This window comes from Mixophyes fleayi, chromosome 3, assembly GCF_038048845.1.
Source record: "Mixophyes fleayi isolate aMixFle1 chromosome 3, aMixFle1.hap1, whole genome shotgun sequence".
NCBI lineage: Eukaryota > Metazoa > Chordata > Amphibia > Anura > Limnodynastidae > Mixophyes > Mixophyes fleayi.
This window is the reverse complement of record NC_134404.1, coordinates 47,175,646-47,189,782: the sequence shown is the minus strand read 5'-3', so window position 1 is coordinate 47,189,782 and position 14,137 is coordinate 47,175,646.

Sequence of the window (14,137 nt, the reverse complement as noted above, 5' to 3'; positions counted from 1 at the left end):
AAAAGAGAAACTTAAAATCATCTGAGGAGAAACGTAAAGTTGCCAATATGCCATTTACGACACGTAGTGGCAAGGAACGGCTTAGGCCCTGGCCCGTGTTCATGACTAGTGGTCCATCTTCACCCAAGGATCTTAGCCCTCCTCCTCCTCCCCCCCCTACAAACAATTGAAGAGAGTTATGCTGTCAGCAACAAAACAGCAAACAACTCTGCCTTCTAAAGAGAAATTATCACAAATCCCCAAGGCGAGTCCAAGGGTGTTGGTGGTTGTCAAGCCTGACCTTCCCATCACTGTACGGGAAGAGGTGGCTCGGGAGGAGGCTATTGATGATGTAGCTGGCGCTGTGGAGGAACTTGATGATGAGGATGGTGATGTGGTTATTGTAAATGAGGCACCAGGGGGGGAAACAGCTGATGTCCATGGGATGAAAAAGTCCATTGTCATGCCTGGTCAGAAGACCAAAAAATGCACCTCTTCGGTCTGAAGTTATTTTTATCCAAATCCGGACAACCAATGTATGGCCATATGTAGCTTATGTAAAGCTCAAATAAGCAGGGGTAAGGATCTTGCCTACCTAGGAACATCCTCCCTTATACGTCACCTGAATAACCTTTATAGTTCAGTGGTTAGTTCAGGAACTGGGGCTAGGACCATCATCGGTACAGGGACACCTAAATCCCGTGGTCCAGTTGGATACACACCAGCAACACCCTCCTCGTCAACTTACTCCACGATCTCCATCAGATTCAGTCCTGCAGCCCAAGTCAGCAGCCAGACTGAGTCCTCCTCAGTACGGGATTCATCCGAGGAATCCTGCAGCGGTACGCCTACTACTGCCACTGCTGCTGCTGTTAGTCGGTCATCTTCCCAGAGGGGAAGTCGTAAGACCGCAAAGTCTTTCACAAAACAATTGACCGTCCAACAGTCGTTTGCCATGACCACAAAATACGATAGTAGTCACCCTATTGCAAAGCGTATAACTGCGGCTGTAACTGCAATGTTGGTGTTAGACGTGCGCCCGGTGTCCGCCATCAGTGGAGTGGGATTTAGAGGGTTGATGGAGGTATTGTGGCCCCGGTAACAAATTTAGTACTGGGGCCACCCCACTACACAGTCCAGAATTTTTTTGGGGGAAATTCAGAGCCGTGGAGGGCTTTTTATTAATTATATTGTGGTGACCACTCCTCTACGCAGTCCAGGTACATTTTTTGGTGCGATTAAGACCAGTTGATGGTTTTCTTATTATATTGTGGTGACCACTCCTCTACGCAGTCCAGATACATTTATTGGTGCGAATCATACAAGTTCAGGGTTTTAAAATTATATTGTGGTGACCCACTCCTCTACGCAGTCCAGGTACATTATTGGTGCGAATCATACAAGTTCAGGGTTTTTAAATTATATTGTGGTGACCCACTCCTCTACGCAGTCCAGAAAGAGACCTCGTTGCAACGTTTTGGACTAATAACTATATTGTGAGGTGTTCAGAATACACTGTAAATTAGTGGAAATGCTTGTTAATGAATGTTATTGAGGTTAATAATAGCGTAGGAGTGAAAATAAGCCCAAAAACTTGATTTTTGAACTTTTTATGCTTTTTTCAAAAAAAATCTGAATCCAAAACCTTAAATCCGAACCAAAACCTTTCGGCAAGTGTTTTGCGAAACAAATCCGAACCCAAAACATCGCGAAAATCCGAATCCAAAACACAAAACACGAGACACCAAAAGTCGCCGGTGCACATCCCTAATTTAAACATAAGTTTGGTTGCTATCATCACTGATTAGACTCATATACATATCTCTAGGAGCATAGAAATTATGAACCATATTTGATGTGACTTTTGTATGGAGAATAATTGCAGGCTAAATATTTCCCCAACATTATTATCCTGTGAGCATTTTGGAGCCTAGGTCATAAAGTTCCATCACTTCTGAGTTGACTGCCGCAAAGTCTGGTTAACTGTACACACAGCCTGTTGACACTTCCTTGCTAAGTGACAAGACCAACACCTCCATATATAACATCCAGCTTATATGAAGCTGGGTACATGCCCAGGGGAGAAATAGCAACCCCTTGTGTACACAATAAACTATGGTCCGAACCACAACAATCTGTGTTGGGCCACATTACTGAATGTCTTTCGGCCACGTTCTCTCACCACCTCAAGCTTAATCTTTCAAAAACTGAGCTAATAATCTTCCCATCACTCAACAGATGCTTCCTACCTGACATCTCCATTTCTGTTGACAATACAAAAATAAACTCTGTTCTTCATGTTCAATGCCCAAGTGTCATTTTTGACCCAGAAATGACCTTTGTTCCCCACTGCCAAACGCTATTAAAATCTTGTTACATGCATCTATCACACACAAGAAAAATGTTTAATTCATGCCTTAGGCTAATTTTCCTTGCATAACATTTTTATACTGCTGCACCACTCCGCCAGTCCCTGAACCTCTCACACTATCATCATTATTTATTTATATAGCGCCACTGATTCCGCAGCGCTGTACAGAGAACTCACTCACATCAGTCCCTGCCCCATTGGAGCTCACAGTCTAAATTACTATCTCGTTATCAGCTCCCATTCACAGCTACAAGGCTACACAGACTCTGTGGAATTCCCTCCCTCATACAACAAGACTTTATTCTAGCATCTAAAAGCGCTCCTCTTTCAAATTCATGAACTACCCTCTGAACTGACCAGGCTATTCTACCAGGTTGGGTACGTTTGACCTATTACCACAATTCAGTTAGTATACCTACATAAAAATTCCGATGACTATGGGGGCGACAAGACATAAATATACCTTGAAAAAGAATCTACCTGATTCGAAACGCGTTGGACTAACAGGGAGACCAGTGGATCTAGGACGGCCCGAGGATAAAGGCAACTGTTTTCTGATTGTTCTTATGCGGGTGCTTACCGTAATATATTACAAATGCTGGACTTTATTTGCCATGAGGTACGCTCCTAGAAGCAGACTTTTATCTGTGGATTTTATTGATTTTATTGATGCATGTACAATAAATGGTATTACACTATGATTTTATTTTTGTACACATGTTTCATTGTTGGAGTATAAAGAGGAGGCAGAATTCGTATTTCCCATCAGGAGTCTGTCTGATGTGCTTGATTTAAAGATATCTGCTTGTAAGCATACACCCTACGGGGGTTCCCCCACGTGGTTAGCCAATATTTGGCCCTCTTCCCACACTTGGAAGTGGGATCATGTTTGATGACATCTAGAGACCCCTGTTCAACTGTTGGGACTTTACTGCTCTATGTATTGTTTGTTTGTGTTACAGTTATCCTTATATGAGGCTGGCATTCCTATATGTGTGAACCATCTAGCGCTGTAAGTTACCTATATCTGTTTCAAAAGACATAAATATAGACTGACCTTTAAACTGACAGACAACATAGACTACAGTGTTCAAATCAATTCCGAAGACAGAAAATGGTGACCGTGGATATATTGCATAGTGTCATGAAATACAATGACAACCACAGTCAAATGGCACCTGATGTAGTGAGCAGAGATACTTTGGGATGCCCCTCTGAGCTCTGTCTGCTCTATAAAGTCCTCCTTCTATCCAGTATGCCTTCACATGATATAGTGAGAGTTGTGAGTCTGTGTGTGACTGGCAGACTTACTTTGGAAAATAAAGATTTTGAAAAGGAGATAATGGTTTGTAGGAGGACAGCTAAGAAATATGAGATCAGATGCATGCTTAATAGCTATTTCAAGAAGAAAAAAAAATGAACCTTCTATGTTGGATTGCTGCTTTAAGTATTTCCATGTTTTCTGTGTATAGTCCCTCTTCCCAAAATCAATCCTATGGACAACTAAACAACCCTCCCTGGTGACATAACAAACATGGCCAGAAAATAAAATGGTATAAAAAGTAGCAGAACATTTACCAGCCTGTGAGGTCAAGTTGTACAATGGTGGAATAGATATATTCCACTTTAAACTTGTGATTACTTAATATATAGCCACACAATAATATACATTTTAAATCCCAATAGAACATTAACCATAACTTTTATAAGAACTCCCTTTTCCTATTTTCACACCCAAACGTGTAAACTGGAAACATTTTCCAAGCAGCTGCAGCGGACGTGTCTGGCATTTTCATTTCCATTTTGTTTCCAGGGTGTGATCTTGAATCACGGAAGGCGGACAAACATAAGCAGAAAGCAATATTGCTGGCTGTGTGATTAGACATGGTATATTTAGAAAGAAATACAATAACACATGGTGCGGATTATTCACTCTTGCCATTTGTTCTGAACCTGCATACTATTTGCAGTTAACCATTTCATTAAGTCATTATTATGTATCAGTGCTTTATATCACACCAGGATATTATAAACAAATAAGAGATATAGGAGCATGACTAATATGCTGTTAATGGAGGAACTGTACAATCTATAGCATCAACCTATAAGTGCTTAGGAGCAGTCCTATACTTTATAAAGATGTCTTTGGCAGTCTCTTAACCAGATCATCATCATCATCATCTATTTATATAGCGCCACTAATTATGCAGCGCTGTACAGAGAACTCTCTCACATCAGTTCCTGCCCCCATTGGAGCTTACAATTCCCTAACATACACATGCACACACGCTAGCTTCAATTTAATAGCAGCCAATTAACCTACTAGTATGTTTTTGGAGTGTGGGAGGTAACCGGAGCACCCGGAGGAAACCCACGCAAACACGGGGAGAACATACAAACTCCACACAGATAAGGCCATGGTCGGGAATCGAACTCATGAACCCAGGGCTGTGAGGCAGAAGTTCTAACCACTAAGTCCCTGTGTTGCCCCAGATGTAGGCAATTTTGGTTCTCCAGCTGCTATGGAACTAAAAGTTCCAGCATGTCCTGTCACCTAGAGGATGTAGAGTCACAAGTTGCAGCATTGCGGACATGCAAGTCCCAGCATGCCTTTGAAAACATTTTATTCCATTTTTGGCATTTACAGCAAGCAAAGATACGCCATTTACTAAACTACTGTAGTGTAATGTATACAATGCAATATACAGAAGGTAGGCAGCAAACCATCCTCTTCATATAAATACATGTCGTGTTCACTGGCCTTGGAGACAGGTGGGTAGGGAATAAGAGCACGCCAGCAGAAAATACCCCATCTGAGTGTACTTGGTTGGGATGAAAGGAAACTCACTGATAGGTTTGACAATGCAGCTAGGAATTTAAGACACCTACACTGAGCAAGGACGTGGTTTTTATACTGAGACTGTTAACGCCTTTGGGGGCACGCAGGATCTGAGGTTTGCGGGAGCAATGGAAAGTACATTTTCTTATTTTAGCCGACCAATCTCCATTCAAAATTAAAAATGTAGTTATCATTTAATGTAGAATACATTCTGTTGTACGGTCACTCATTAGTTGCTTTGAGTTTCCTTATCAGTAGGGATGTGCACCGGCCACTTTTGGTGTCTCGTGTTTTGTGTTTTGGATTCGGATTTGCTTGAGGTTTTGGGTTCGGATTTGTTTCGCAAAACACCTGACGAAAGGTTTTGGTTCGGATTTAAGGTTTTGGATTCGGATTTATTTTGAAAAAAACATAAATAGTGTTAAAATCAAGTTTTTTTTGGTTTATTTTCACTCCTACGCTATTATTAACCTCAATAACATTCAATAACAATCATTTCCACTAATTCTCAGTCTATTCTGAACACCTCACACCTCACAATATTGTTTTTAGTCCAAAACGTTTCACCGAGGTAGCTTTCTGGACTGCATAGTGCAGTGGTCCCGGTACACAATTTGGTACCGGGGCCACAATACCTCCGCCTTCAAATGGTCTGAATTCCACTGCACAGCTGCCTGCTCCTACATCCTCTGCAGCATATACAGGGTGTAGTTCGAGCGTGTCAATACCTCTTGTTTTTGACGATGACAGGTCATTTTCATTAATTTATGATTTGGCAGCAACAGTCAACGTTGTTTAATATCTGATACGCCTCTATCTGGACTGCATAGTGGAGTGGCCCCGGTACCCAATTTGGTACCGGGGCCACAATACCTCCTCCAACTTTCAAGTGTAGTGTTTATAATTTATAAAAACTACAGTAGTTATAGCATGTCAATAACTCTTGTTTTAGACGACCATGGTACAGAGCATTCATCATTGAGATCCCATCAAGTATGTGAAAGACAGACAGCGTCGAAGTGTTATTTGTTGACTTTGTTAACAAAAAAATTGTCCCTGTTGCAAATATTCGTGCAATGAAGAGTGACTTTTTCATTTTAAAGGCTCAAGCTTTCAAGTGTAGTGTTTATAAGTTATAAACACTACAGTAGTTCAAGCACGTCAATACCTCTTGTTTTTGATTATGACAGGGCATTTTACTTTTGGTTTAATTTGTTGAATTTGTTTTAATTTTGTTTTACTTTGTGCTCATGGCAAACGACTGTTGAATGGTCACATAATGGCAAAAAAAGAGTTGCAAGATGGAATTGTCCTTGTGCCCTCCAACCCACCCTTATGTTGTTGAAATAGGACATGCACACTTTAACAAACCAATCATTTCAGCGACAGGGCCTACCAAACAACTGTGGCTGAAATGATTGGTTTGTTTGGGCCCCCACACCAAAAAAGCTATTCATCTCTCCCTGTACAAACTAAACAGGCTCTACTGAGGCAAGATGTCGTCCTCATCCTCAACCTCTGATTCCTCTCCCCCTACAGTGTGTACTTCCTCCTCCTCACACATTATCAATTCGTCCCCGCTGGACTCCACAACCACAGGTCCCTCTGTACTATCTGGAGGGCAGTGCTGTACTTGATTGAGGAATTGATAATTCATTTTTGTGAACATCATTTTTTCAACGTTCTGAGGAAGCAACCTCCTTCGCCGCTCACTGACCAGGTTCCCCGCTGCACTAAAAACTCTTTCCGAGTACACACTGGAGGGGGATCAACTCAGGTAAAATAGAGCCAGTTTGTACAGGGGCTTCCAAACTGCCTTTTTTTCCTGCCAGTACATAGCAGTACCACTGGACTTATACTGCTGAATCAGTGAACTTTGTAATATTGCAGTACCACTGGACTTATACTGCAGAATCAGTGAACTTTGTAATATAGCAGTACCAATGGACTTATACTGCAGAATCAGTGAACTTTGTAATATTGCAGTACCACTGGACTTATACTGCAGAATCAGTGAACTTTGTAATATTGCAGTACCACTGGACTTATACTGCAGAATGAGTGAAATTTGTAATATGGCAGTAACAACAATGGACTTATACTGCAGGATTGTTTTGGGATATTTTATTTTTTTTTATAATTACTTTTTTTGTTATTTTTTTTATAACTTTTTTATAATTTGGGAATAATGGGGAAATAACAATGCCCTTAGAAGGACAGAGCACAGGACACAGCACCACTGGACTGAACAGGACACGGCACAGGAACGAGCAGCACCACTGAACTCAGAAGGACAGAGCACAGGACACAGCACCACTGGACAGAACAGGACACAGCACAGGACCCAGCAGCACCACTGAACTCAGAAGGACAGAGCACAGGACACAGCACCACTGGACTGAGCAGAGCACAGCACAGAACTGAACTGAACAGCACGAGATATAGCAGGACCGAGGACCACCTAACACACCCTCCCTCTACCCTGATCAATGCCCGAGTGAAGATGGCGGTGACTAGCGGGGAATTTATAGGATCCGAGTATCGCGAGATTCGACAGCGGGATTATGACTCAGAGCAGGGCTGCCAAGAGGAATTCAGGGCCCCGGTACAACAACTTCATGGGGCCCCCCTTAAAGCTGAGAATGAAAAAAATTTTGTGCTGCCACTACATTTTCGGCACCAACATATTTTGGTGCGGCTAAAAAAAAAAAAAAAACACCTCAAAATTTTTTTGCGCCACTAAAAATTTGTACGCCCACAACCACAATTGTACGACCATACACACATGTGGGTGTGGTCGTACAATTGGGGGCATGGCTATGAATCACTTGGCGTGCCCAGGAAACCCTCTTACAGAAAAAAAACTTGCATTGCTGTGTCACCAAAAATTGGGATTGTCCCACTAGAATCACAACATTTCTCACACGCTCCTGCTCTCTCCTACCTGTTCTTCTCACTTTCACCAACTGTGGCTGCAGGTTTCCTTATCTGCGGCTTGGCAGGAACCTGGAATGTTGGAAAAAAAATGGGTACTTTTAGAAAATTACAGCCAGCACCAGCGTTAAATCAATAGCACCCACGATTAACAATTAGGCCTTCCTCCAGCCCTAATATTAAAATAATAGGTTTATTTATTAAATGAGAATACTATTTCCCTCCCTACAAACAGCCCCAGCAATAAATTAATAGTATTTACATTTCAGAAATATACCTATTTACCGCAACCATCACTGACATTAAATAATTCATAGGCACATTTAATAAAGAGACCTCATTGTCCCCCACATTCAATAGCCCCCAAACCACCCCATCTTAAACTCTTTCATCACTGTGCCATGCTGCCCCCGTTCTCCATCACTGTGCCCTCCTACCCCCCCCCACTCCATCACTGTTCCATCCTGCCTCCCCACTTCATCACTGTGCCATCCTGCCCCCCCCCCCCCCGCTCTCCATCACTGTGCCATCTTGTTCCCCCTCTCCATCACTCTGTGCCTTTCTGCTGCCCCCCTTTTTTCCTTCATACTGTGCCTCTCTCTCCCCCTTTTTCCTCATGGTGTGCCTCTCTGTACCCCTCTTTTTCTCAATACTGTGCCTCTCTGTACCCCTCTTTTTCTCAATACTGTGCCTCTCTGTACCCCTCTTTTTCTCAATACTGTGCCTCTCTGTACCCCTCTTTTTCTCAATGCTGTGCCTCTCTGTACCCCTCTTTTTCTCAATGCTGTGCCTCTCTGTACCCCTCTTTTTCTCAATACTGTGCCTCTCTGTACCCCTCTTTTTCTCAATACTGTGCCTCTCTGTACCCCTCTTTTTCTCAATACTGTGCCTCTCTGTACCCCTCTTTTTCTGAATATTGTGCCTCTCTCTCCCCCCACCGTTGTTCCTCACACTGTGCCTTTTTTTTTTTTTTTTTTTTTACTTACATTAGTATTAGCTGTTTTCTTCTCTTCTCTTTTGTCTTCTGTCTTCTTTCTTCTGTCTTCTGTCTTCTGTCTTCTGTCTTGGTCCTGTCTGCCCTGCTCCTCACTGACTGCCGGGGGTGACTTGATGACGTCACGCCCGGCAGTCAGTGTAAACAAAGCAGAGAGGAAGGAGGAGGGGCCGCCGGCGCCGCTATTTTGTAAGTATCTTTTTATTTTATTTTTTTACTTTTTTACAACGCTGCTCCCCCCCCCCACCAACGAAGGGGCGGAGCCCCGAACCGCGGCACACCACCCCCCCCTATACCGCCACCGCCCCCACACGCAAAAAAAAAAAAAGGAAAAAAAGTAAGATTAAAAAAACAAAAAAAGCAAAAAAAAAACCTGAACAGTGAGGCCCCGGGCCGGGCCCCCTGGCATGCCCGGGCCCGGGTAATCAGTACCCGCTCCCCCCCCCTCTCGGCGGCCCTGACTCAGAGCCTCGCTTTCAGTTTTGCAATTGGTGGGAATACCCGGATCTGTCTCGGATCCGGCTCGGATGCGCAACGTTCGGGTGGGCTCGGATTTCAGAAATCCGAGTGCGCTCATCTCTACTTTACAGTAGGGATCCATTATTCTAATGATACACTTAGATCCTAATATGACAAATAGACAAATCGTGACACACTGTACGAAACAGCTAATGTAGCTTTAAGTTAATAACTGATTTAAAAACAGTGTGCCTCAGACAGTGAGTTATTGTATCAGTTCAATTAATTTAAATGTTGGTTAAAACCCAGAAGACAAAATAGTCATAAAATACAACACAGGTAATGCAGCATACACTGTTCTAAGTGCAAGCACCAGGAAAGAGCACTCAGATTGTGGTCTGTTATATGCGGCGTTTAGCTATGCAACATACACAGACAAAAGTAAAAAATCAATATACATTTTCTTCTAGTTAGACTTACACAGTATTTTCGAAACCATTTAGAGGCGATTCAATTCAGCGTGATGTGTCTCGGGAACGTCCATGTGAACCTAAACGGCTGATGTTCTGGCTGGGATCTTCGCTCATTTTTCCTTGCATCCCATAGAGATGCGAGTAAAAACAAGCAGATTCCCTGCCGTATTGGGCGACACAATGTGCGCAGGCGAACATCGACGGAAATTGATTTCCCCCACACAGTGACAATGACAACTTTTCTATTACTGATAATATTCATATTTAACTTAGCATTACTGTGTCAGTATCATTCATTAAGTGATCTATTAATCCTTGCCTGGCTTATAGTACGATACGAGTATTTTTCAGAACAGTACTTGTTCTATTATTTGCATTTATTCTATGTAATACGCATTGAAAGGCCTATGGTGCGCTGAATGAAGCTTTCAAAAACAGATAAGAAGCAAACCAGTTTACATACAGTAAACAACAAAATACAGGGAACTATTGAATTTACAGACAATTAAAATATTGGGCAATGCTATAAGGGTTATATTGGGAGAATAAATCATTTTCTTTGTGTGCATCCTGAAAATACCATTCCATTAAGTGTAAACGTCATTGCACACACAAGGGAAACTCATTTGGAGACATCTGCAGGATATTGTAATTAAGGATACCTACAGTTTGGCAGATGTATTGGAAAGGATGAGGTTTCTGAACATTTTCTGTGAAAGCCTACATTGGGATGTAAGGATGTTTCCTATCGCAGTACAGCCCCATAGTATGGGCGCTGAGGGAATACATTAAACGGTTATATAACTTGTTGCAGGTGTCGTGGAGAAGACAGACATTCCAGAATCCTAACAACATACGTTTGTGACTATTGTATGAAACCATTGTTACGCAGAGGAATCCTTAAAACAAACATGTTATCTATAGAATGGACTGTCAAGAACAGTTTTTAGTAAATTAGTTACACACAGGGAGCTTCAAAATGAAGATTTTTCTTTTTTTGCTAGCTTACATGTACTCCGTATCACTTATAATGAGTCATGTGACCGTTAATGAGCATCATACCAGGCAAACTTACTCAGAGGATTCATAGCTGGTGGAGGAGGGTGGGACAACAAGCTCTACTCCCCTGCATGGGTAAATTATTCACCCTAATAAACAAAGATTATGTCACAGGGCACCGCAGGTGGTAGGTGTGCATATATATATATATATATATATATATATATATATATATATATATATATATATATGTTCTGCGCTGATTTGAAAAATGGTCTTAGAATCTTTCTATCACCCACAGTTTTAAGGTTACACCCTCTTTAAGAATATACATTAAGGTATATAACCCATTTATACAGCATGTAGGAAGGTCTTATATTCTTCAGTAAAATTCCAATATTTTATTTAATTATACTGTTCTGAGACGATTGGTATAAGTTAAGAAGAGTACAGAATAGTTGAGTCACTGGATGATGAGTCATAGGAGTGATGATTAAGCAAGTAAACCTGTCTTACTAAGGGGTTCACGTATCAAGCAGTGAAAAATGGACCAGTGGAGAAGTTGCCTATAGTAACCAATCAGCTTTGAGGAAGCATGTATTAAGTACAGTCTATAAAATGAAAGGTAGATGCTGATTGGTTGCTATGGGCAACATGAACTCTAAGGGGCATATTCAATTAGCTTTTGGATTCGCGGCAACGCGCCGGAACAGCCGCGAAACGTAATACACGGTACCGCAATAACGTGGATTTTTCGTTCGCAGCCCATAGGGTTGCGAACGAAAATCCGCGTTAATGCGGTACCGTAATACCCGCAAGAACGCGCACTTTTCGCGGTAACGCGCGTTACCGCGAATCCAAAAGCTAATTGAATATGCCCCTAAGTCATCATTCCTAACCAGTTGGTGCTGAGAATTCGTTCTGTAAACATTTAATGCTGTGCAGTGTTTCCCTGTCATAATTTGATATTTATATAGATCAGTATATATTTTATAGTGTTTAGAATACCAAGTGGCACAATGCCTAGAAATTGTGCTAACCATCCAAACTCTTTTTGCTACAATTGTGGCGAGGTAATTTTTAAATTTTAGAAACGTCGTTTTACTCCACTCATTAAGAAGCATTAGGCACTTTATTTTGGAAACCAAGATAAAAATTGGGCACCTCATTTTTCGTTGTATCACCTGTGTCAGACTCCTCACAGGTTGGTCAAAGGGTTCTCGGCACATACATTTTGCTGTTCCTATAAAACCAAAAGATCACTGTACAGATTGTTACTTTCGTCTTAAGCTGGGTACACACTACAGAAATTTCGACCAACTTTTTATGCCGAGCAATTTTACATGCGATCGATGTTCCGATCACTCGGTCCATGGACTGCATACACACTAGCCTTGTTTAGGACGATAAAGGGAAGAGCGGACGTCCCTTTAGCGACTTTTTACAGCCATGTTGTCATGAGCAATGACTGTAATTTCGTACTCACTGTTGTGGATCGGTCGGAAGTTTATACACACTATACAGCGGAAACCAGATTGGAACGAAAATATTAAACGGTACGACCAACCAAATGAGGCGATAATCGTCCATTTGGGAAGACTTTCGACCATCGTGTCACTGCACACACTGACACGGCTTTTGAACAAGAGGTCGTATGTCGGCTGATTATTGGACGAAAACAGTGTAGTGTGTACCCAGCTTTACCAACATTTCAAGCATCAGTTCTAAGTCAAAACACACAGTGACATACCCTAATACACCATCCGGCATAAGGCCTGTGCCTCATAGTGAAAAATTACCTGTGCCAAAGCATCCAGAAAATACTTATACATTTACCCCCCAGAAGTATGCTTGATGACTATTGTTGGGCCCTTAAAAGGGTTACCCCGGGCTCAAAATACAGCAGATAATCCTATACATTGTGAGCTAATCGTTTACTATGTATGTATTGTCAATGAACATAATATTTTAAACTTTAATTGGGTATCACTCAAAATCCTTACATGATAGACATTCTAAAACAATTGTAGAATTCAGCACAGAAAGTACTACAGGATTTACCTATATTCACTCTGACAAAAAGTAATAAATATTTTCTTAACACACACACACAGCAAACACCAGTTTTAAAGACTATTTCCAGAAAAACTTATTTTGAAAATAGAAAGTGAATATTTATCACTTTTGAAGCACAGAGTTTACTAAGATGCTTCGGTATTAATTAGCATCCTATACAATGTGTCAGGTGCAGGCATGGAATATAGGGTCTAAATATGGAGAAGAAAAAATAAAAAAGGCCATATCACTTGACAAGTAGGGGGCCAAAGAGCATGTAGGTGTATTTTTGGGGCAAGTGGAGCATCTGCAGGTATGAGTGATGTGGGATGATGCGGTTGCTTTGGGAAGATTTTTTTTTTATTTTTTACACTGCTACTGAGATAGAGATGAAGAGTAGGATTGAAGAGCGTACATTCAGCCCTTAAAGGGCATCAGGTCGCCCATCACTGATTTATATGTGTGGCTTGAGCCACCTTCCCCCAAATGAAAAATGGGAAGAGATAACTTATTGTTTCGATTTATTTATTTTATAGGCAGTGTGCCCCATGTATATTATTGTGAATGTAAAAGGAGTATTGATTTATAAGGTAGCATGCCAGCAGCATGGTTGTGCAAAACTGAGGCAGGAAATCAAATGTTAGTTGGCATCTGGTCTGAGGCCAGGTAGGAGGATGGTGTTACCTTGACCACCACATTCCTTTGTCTGAGTGTACATCAGGGGGTCCCAGCTGGTCTGTGTGGTCTGATAATAGGGTGTACAAAGACACATACTTTATTAAATTACAGATTGCTGTATATTATGTGTGAATCCCAGTTTTAAATTGTTCCGAGACCAGAGCTATTACCTGGCTCTAAACATTATTACACAACTATCCTGTATATGAGTGAGATCAGCCCTCATGAATGGTCGGGGAAGAAATGAACTGGGTAAGAGTATAAAATCCTTGCCCATTAGCCCAGTCAAATCTAGTCCTGATTGGTTGGCTCAGCCTTGTTCAATCATCAACTAGGATTGGTGCAGTAGTTCCAAA